At 35.7% G+C, this 8,899-nt stretch overlaps 1 long non-coding RNA gene across 1 annotated transcript; it reads right to left on the bottom strand.

The window, feature by feature from the left end:
* Positions 1-1,626: 1,626 nt before the first annotated feature.
* LOC130462560 (uncharacterized) lies at positions 1,627-4,456 on the bottom strand. Its single transcript, XR_008923052.1, has 4 exons — positions 4,134-4,456; positions 3,707-3,766; positions 3,540-3,588; positions 1,627-1,757 (listed from the first exon to the last, which is right to left on the bottom strand). It is a non-coding gene; the product is annotated as an uncharacterized lncRNA (long non-coding RNA).
* Between the last annotated feature and the right edge of the window lie 4,443 nt (positions 4,457-8,899).

Raw genomic sequence — 8,899 nt, 5'->3', positions numbered from 1 at the left:
TTTCATTAAAGCTCACGAGTATTATGAGGAGTCTCCAACTTTTATCAAATCTCTGTTATTCTTCAAGATTTCGGGTTCATGGCGATTGAAGGACCATATTCCAGGATTATGAGAAGGAGTCCGAGTATGTAACTACGGATACATTCGCAAGATCACTCTTATACTTTCGTTGATCTTTTTATGGTTAGTAGATCTAACTTCATCATGTTAATTATGCACAATTGGTTCATTTCCGGTGATTTTGTTCTTGATTTTTCTGTTTTACGTCGGATTTTAGTGTATGATTGTTAGTTGATTTGTGGTACGTTGGTTGCTTGATTATTAATTCTACTTCTTTTTAATTGATTACTAGTTTTGATGCATCATCACAATAAGTAAAAGAATTATTGAAAGTGCGTACAAAACCACATCACCTTAAAATAAGGTTAGTAAAGAGTGCGGAATTGAAATCGCAATACTAAAGGTGCGAAATTGAAATGCGATATTGAAAGGCTTTATTGAAAGGTGAGATATTTAAATTGCGGTATTGAAAGGTGCGATATTTAAATTGCGGTATTGAAACGCATTATTGAAAAGGTGCGATATTGAAATTGTACTATTGTAGGTTTGAGGCCATCAGAAACTTAAGTATGGTTCGAGGCCATATAAATGGTTTGAGGCCATTTAGTATCTTCATCTTAAAGAATCAAATCTGTAATTTGGTTGATTTTCATAAAGAGTTCACTCCCATTAGTTGCAAACATGTTTTCTAAACATACAACGTCGATTTGCATAAAGGGTTCAATCCCATTGGTTGCAAACATGTTTTCAAAACATACAAAGATGATGTTGTACGTATACGCATATAAAAGGAAAGCTAGATTGGTGGTTAAAGATTACAAACAACTTCACGGCATTGATAATGTTGAAATCTTTTTCACCAAGTTGGAATGCTTGAACTGTTTTGGATAAATCTAACAATCATTGCATATGGCAATATGGCAATTGGAAAACGAAACACCTTCCTCAATTGGACTTGTAGAAAGGAATTATGTACATCACACAATGTAAAAGTTTTGGATGCTAGATAAAAGAGCAAGCTTAAGAAATCTATTTGTAGATTAAAGCATGCAAGTGGGAATCGGACCATATTTTTCAAGAAGGCTATTGAGCCATCATAGCTTTATAAAAATATGCACTAGAGGAAAAAACATCATAAGTTTCCCTTAAAATAGACTTATAAGTTGCCAATTATAAGGGCAACATATGGGGGGTCACTTTTGTGAAATTATCAAAAGTTTATGTGAAACTTATAAGTTGCCCTTGTTGCATACAAGGGCAACTTATAAGCTTCACATAAGTTGCTCTTGTTTGAAACAAGGGCAACTTATAAGTTTCACATAAGTTGCTCTTGTTGCAAACAAGGGCAACTTTTGAGTTTTTTTTTTTTTTAAAAAAAATCTGCAATATAATTCCTGATATTTTGCAATATAAAATTCTGCATTATAATTTATAGAATACTGTTTTACCAAACATCATCTTGACATTCCTCAAAAATGATATAAATTTCAAGTTTCCAATAATATTACCGAATTAATTCAAATGTAATTAATTAAATCGATAAATAACAAAATAATGTAAGAGTCACGGATAACTACAAGTCTGTTCTATTTATTACACTGAGGGTAGTTCACAATAGTTGAAGTAAGTAGCCCACTTGTCTCGAACTTCATCCAACTCCTCTTGGTAAAGAGCCCCTCCCTTGGAGTTGTGAAAACCTTTAAAAGAACAACGTACATGCAAACCAATAAATTAAATTATGTTTCATATGCAAAAACAGAAATTATATTGGTCGCGAAAACAACTTTCTGAATGTACTAAGATTCATTTTAAGTTCTTTATGCACATCTAAGGCTCACTTAGCTCGATATAGATCATATTTGGCCAAAAATGGCATTTTCGATCCCAAATATCAACAAATGAACCTAAGACACTTTCTAAATCTTTTTCATGATTCATATGATTAGTTATATGTTTATAAGACTCATTTCAAGTTCGTTATGCACGGTTATGGGTCATTTGGGTCGATATAGGTCATTTATGGCCAAAAATGGCATTTTCGATCCCAACTACCAAAAAACGAACGAATTTCCACATTCTAACCCTTTTTCATGATTCATATGATTAGTTATATGTTTATGAAACTCATTTCAAGTTCGTTATGCACGCCTAAGGTTCATTTGGGTCGGTATAGGTCATTTATGGCCAAAAATGGCATTTTCGATCCCAACTACCAACAAACGAACCTATTTCCATATTCTAAACGTTTTTCATGATTCATATGATTAGTTATATGATTAAAAGACCATTTCATGTTCTTTATGAACGCCTATGGGTCATTTGGGTCGATATAGGTCATTTATGGCCAAAAATGGCATTTTCGATCCCAACTACCAACAAACGAACCTATTTCCATATTCTAAACGTTTTTCATGATTCATATGATTAGTTATATGATTATAAGACTCGTTTCATGTTCTTCATGAACGCTTATGGGTCATTTGGGTCGATATAGGTCATTTATGGCCAAAAATGACATTTTCGATCCCAACTACCAACAAACGAACCTATTTCCATATTCTAAACATTTTTCATGATTCATATGATGAATTATATGAATATAAGACTCATTTCATGTTCTTTATGAACGCCTATGGGTCATTTGGGTCGATATAGGTCATTTATGGAAAAAATGGCATTTTCGATCCCAACTACCAACAAACGAACCTATTTCCATATTCTAAACGTTTTTCATGATTCATATGATTAGTTATATGATTATAAGACTCATTTCATGTTCTTTATGAACGCCTATGGGTCATTTGGGTCGATATAGGTCATTTATGGCCCAAAATGGCATTTTCGATCCCAACTACCAACAAACGAACCTATTTCCATATTCTAAACATTTTTCATGATTCATATGATTAGTTAAATGATTATAAGACTCATTTCATGTTCTTTATGAACGCTTATGGGTCATTTGGGTCGATATAGGTCATTTATGGCCAAAAATGGCATTTTCGATCCCAACTACCAACAAACTAACCTATTTCCATATTCTAAACATTTTTCATGATTCATATGATTAGTTATATGTTTATGAAACTCATTTCAAGTTTGTTATGCACGCCTATGGGTCATTTGGGTCGATATAGGTCATTTATGGCCAAAAATGGCATTTTCGATCCCAACTACCAACAAACGAACTTATATTATAAATATACTAGCAAACAAACATGAATGTTGCACAAGTAAGCAAAATTCTGAACCATAAATACAAGAACGGAAAGAGAATTACAGGATACTGATAATCTGACCAGAAACCTAACTTCATACCACATATTTGGATAATAGCTATTTAGTTTTCTTCCTTAATTAAACTTAAAAGGAGTGAACAATCACTTTTAGCCAATCAGTAGGACTTGATAGAACCACAAAAGGAAAAGAAATGAAGAACATTCAATTACACAAATACATATAACTAGATACGAGTTTACCTTTCATTGCAGAAGCCTTTGTCACAGCTTTTGACTCCTCATGAGCATTCTGCATGCAAGTTCAATACACCAATTAGAAGAAAGGCATAAAAAATTTCTATTCCTTTCACAAAAAAAGTGCCCTACTGAAATTTTGCCATACAATAGCTAAAAAATTGTATGCTTACCTGAAGCTTTCTTAGAAGCTCATTGATCTTCTCATATTATTGTTTGTATATCTCTTGAACCTGGAAGAAAAGAAAGTGTTTCAGGCGTTCAACTATTAGATTGATGAAGAAAAAGAGTGTGTAATAAGTGTATCTCTGATCTATAACAAAAGTGTAAATACAACTCAAGACTGTTCCACTGTAAAAGTTCCTTGCTTAATTAAGCCACTGTAAAAGGTTTCCACTGTGCAAGTCTACAACATCTATCTCCCAACTTCACCCCCCCCTCCCTCACAAAAAAGCCTTTCCTTTTACTTATGTCCTTCAAGCTGGAAATCTCTTTGTAATGTATACTGAGAAAATAAAGGCAGCTAAAAACTACAAGTTCTTGTTAAGTTATAAGCTGAAGGGTGATTTTCCATCTATAACATAAGGTTAGGATACTCACATTTATCAAATTCAGGATTAGAAGCGCACGCCTCAACATATTCAATGTTATGCTCCATGCACCATCCAAAGCATGAGCTCTTGATATCACAAGATGGCTCATCATTTCCCAATAAACTACTACCCTCAGATTCAAAAACTCCATACTCAAATGAATCCACATCTGAACCAGCAAAAGGATCTGCAAGCCTCTGTAAACGCCTTTTGTATTCATCATGAGCTGAGTGACCAGGAACAAGATCCACTTTGTTTCCAATACACAATAAGATGTCAGATTTCTGAACACAGTATGTGAGACCCACTTTTTGAGTGCAGCAAGAGAAGATAGCTGTCAATTGCATAATAAAAAGACATTCATTAAAATGTGCCTCACATGCTGTAAAGCCTGTAATGGCAGCAAATTCTAAAAATGTTCACCGAAGGCGAAAAGGTAAGTGATGCATGCCTCACTCATGTCGAAAACCATCACTATGGCAGCAAACTGCTTGAAATCAGGAAGGGAACTGGGCGGATTACCATCATGAAGATGAGACATCCATATAGCAACATCAGCTGAATAATATTTTGTGTCAATGATTAACATGCAAAATGACAAAAATATTTACATAACATTTGATGAAACAAAAATGTGTCAAAAATATGCATGTAACTTGAACTCTGAGGGTGTGGAATAAATATTTAAGAAAGAAAATGTGATATTGTGTCAGCTACCCTTGTATGAGTACTTCAGGTGAAGTATCAGAACCCTCTTCAAAATCCACAGACAAAAGTCCTGAAGTAAACAAGGACAGAAACATATTAGAAGGAAACAGACAAAGCCAACAAATATGGCACATCATCTGTATACCAACATCGAGATTCAGGTGACGAAAACATCTTGTGAAAAAGTGAAATAAAACAGGTGTTACCCACTATCAGTCACTCGAGGTATTAGTTTACATGTCCCTAAAAGCAACAAATCATTAAGAAATACTGTAGGTGTGGTTATCGTGGTAACAGTCACAACGACTCACAAGTCAGAACTCAGAAATGAGAATTTAGGGGTGTTATCACTAGCAGCTATCACACAATAAACTGAAAGTGTTTTGGAAAACATCACTTTATCATTGTAGAATATAGTTCTGCAGCATATTTATACTCTGTATTAAACTTGAAAATAAACTTTTTGAACCCGAACTTGTTAATTTACGAAGTGGTTGGAAGATCTGATGTAAACAATTATTTTGGGCTTAATTTGCCTGCCTTCCCATTGGCCCCTTGGCTTGATTTATATTACATGGAGTTTACATAAATCTAAAGTCTAACTTAGGGAATAGATTACGTAATTGATCAATCAAATCAATTACAAGAATATCTCCTAATACATAAATCCCGTAATTGATATAACATAATCAATCACAATATTGTCTCCTAAAATATATCCTAACCGTAATTGATATAACATAATCAATCACAATATTATCTCCTAAAATATATCTTAACATCTGAACATTTATACAATCACCAAAAGCAGAAATATGTGTTCTCCTATATGCGCATTCTATATATCAATACACAAAACAACTTACCCGGCCACGAATTATAATGAAAATGCAGCAACAACCTATAAAAGGATGTTGCAATGGTATGAACAACTTATATACAACACTCTTTTACTCCTCTACAAAATAATCTTACTAATTGAATACGAACAATTGGTCGATTATCTCTTACTCGAACTACGAAACTTTCAGAATTTTACCAGATACTCGTAATTAATATTGAACTAGTTAAGCATTAAATTGCATATGCAATAATATTATTTACATATAATCATATGAATAAACATAAATCATGCGGAAAAACCATAAAGCCAGGAAACATATTATTTACATATAATCATTTAGCATAATTCAGATGCATACACTTTGTAGCGTGCCCTCCCTAGCTGCGCCCGAACCGAACAAGAACAAGTCTTTAGGACTCCAAGTGTCGTCCCTCCGTAGATAGTCCACAGCACGTCCGGATCTGCCTTAAGATTGACCAACTAGAATCGCCCTTAAGGTACTATAAATTTCGGCTAATAGGGCAAGTGTTTGTGGCTGATTTTTGCTTGAAAATCTTACCTTTGAATACTTCAATACTCTATGTAAATATGTGACCCTAGGCACCTATTTATAGAGTTATGGAAAAGGACTTAGAATCCTATTAGGATACTAATTTATTTAATTATAATCCTACTAGGACTCTAATTAAATAAACTAAATCTTTTATGATTAGATTTAATCATATGACGAATCCCGGTAGCCTTAGGATTCGAGTAACACACTTCGAGTGATACGCTAGCACCGCACGCAGGCCTTACGGCCCATGCATAGTGCCAACCCACTCGTCGCAGCCCATGTCGCAGCTCCGCGCGCGCCAAGGCCATTGCTGGGCCTGGCCTTGCGTTGGGCCTGGCGTGGCTTGGCAGCGTGTGTTTGGGCGCTTGGCTTGCTGGGCGTAGGCCTGGCTTCGTGCTGGGCCTTCGTCTAGCAAGTCTCGTCCGATGCTAATTCGTACGACGCGCTTCCGATTAAATTCCCGATTCCGAAATTCATTTCCGATACGAACAATATTTAATATTTCTGATTCCGGAATTAATTTCCGTTTCGAACAAATATTTAATATTTCCGTTTCAGGAATTATTTTCTGATTTCGATAATATTTCCGATTCTGACAATATTTCCGTTTCCGGCAATATTTCCGTTTCCGGCAACATCTACGACTTGGATAATATTTATATTTCCAATACGATCCATATTTCCGTTTCCGGCAATATCATCGTTTTCGGAGTATTCATTTCTTGCTTATGACGATCTCAGCTCCCACTGAAACCAAGATCCGTCGATTCCGAATATCCATAGATGGAGTATTTAATGCCATTAAATACTTGATCCGTTTACGTACTATTTGTGTGACCCTACAGGTTCAGCCAAGAGTAAGCTGTGGATTAATATCATTAATTCCACTTGAACTGAAGCGACCTCTAGCTAGGCATTCAGCTCACTTGATCTCACTGAATTATTAACTTGTTAATTAATACTGAACCGCATTTATTAGACTTAACATTAAATGCATACTTGGACCAAGGGCATTATTTCCTTCAGTCTCCCACTTGTCCTTAGGGACAAGTGTGCATTTCCTAATTCCTTTGTCGCTCGATGCTTGCTCTTGAACATAAGGTAAGAGTTGTCCTCCTTATTACGTCAAGAGGTGTTTCTCGGTTTCAGAGTTGAACTGATCAAATAAACAGATAATTATAACCTATGATTCATCCGAGCACGGCCATGCATTTTATAGTTTCTAGCTCTCCGAGTGGCCTTGTACAACTTTTAGCATCTCATCCCGATTTATGGGAGGACAATCCCAATCTTGCGATCTTGGGATTAGACTTCGTTTGATAGGTGATTACCTGAGCGTTGCCTTTATAGCCTCCTTTTACGGTGCGACGGTTGGTCAACGTCAAAGTAACCAGTTCTCAAACAAGTAATCTCAAATCACTCAGGTATTGAGGATTTAGCGTCTAATAATTTTAATGAAATTTATTTCTGACAGATTTTCATCTCTTACAGTAAAGTTTTATAGGTCTGTCCGATACTAGTCTTCCCAAAGTAAGTATCTATGAAAATGATTACGATATTGCCACGTCTTCATAGTTCAAGAAATATAACTACTAGTCATCTTGCATTCTAGTCGTCTAACGTTTTCTATGCGTCCATCTTTATAGAAAACTCCGACCAGGGACCTTTTTCAAATTTTGACATTCAAGTTCACTTGATAGACATTTCTTAGTCACAGGACTGGTCCTGATAGTCTATCTTGAATATATCGTCAAATTGAAGGGACTCATCATTTAATACTAAACCACAAATTAAATGGAAAAATGAATTCTATTCATTTATTGTGAATGATTAACCAATAATGTTTTACAAAGAATTAAACTCTAAAACTTTAAAACATTAAACAAGGACATCAAAGCCATTCTCCAATATGCTTGATTCCCATAGTTGTAGTGTGCGAGTTGTGCTTCGCCTTCGGCAGAGGTTTAGTCAATGGATCTGATATGTTGTCATCAGTTCCAATCTTGCTTATCTCGACTTATTTTCTTTCAACGAACTCTCGTAGAAGGTGAAATCTACGAAGTACATGCTTGACTCTTTGGTGGTGTCTAGGCTCCTTTGCCTGTGCAATAGCTCCGTTATTATCACAATATAGGGCTATTGGTTCTTTAATGGAGGGGACTACACCAAGTTCACCTATGAACTTCCTTAGCCATATAGCTTCCTTTGCTGCTTCATGTGCAGCAATGTACTCCGCTTCAGTTGTAGAATCCGCAATGGTGCTTTGCTTAGCACTTTTCCAGCTTACTGCACCTCTGTTGAGGCAGAAGACAAACCCAGACTGTGATCTGAAATCATCTTTATCGGTTTGGAAACTTGCATCCGTATAGCCTTTAACAATTAACTCATCATCTCCACCATAGACCAGGAAGTCATCTTAATTTGTGCCTTTTCAGGTACTTCAGAATATTCTTGGCAGCAGTCCAATGTGCCTCTCCTGGGTCTGACTGGTATCTGCTCGTAGCACTGAGTGCGTACGCAATATCCGGGCGTGTACATATCATAGCATACATTATTGAACCAATCAAAGATGCATATGGAATCCCACTCATTCGTCTACGCTCATCAATTGTTTTTGGGCACTGAGTCTTGCTTAGAGTCATTCCATGAGACATGGGTAGGTAGC

Source organism: Spinacia oleracea, chromosome 6, assembly GCF_020520425.1.
Source record: "Spinacia oleracea cultivar Varoflay chromosome 6, BTI_SOV_V1, whole genome shotgun sequence".
Lineage (NCBI taxonomy): Eukaryota > Viridiplantae > Streptophyta > Magnoliopsida > Caryophyllales > Amaranthaceae > Spinacia > Spinacia oleracea.
Note: the sequence above shows the minus strand (reverse complement) of the source record. Positions and strands in the feature narration are given on the sequence as shown.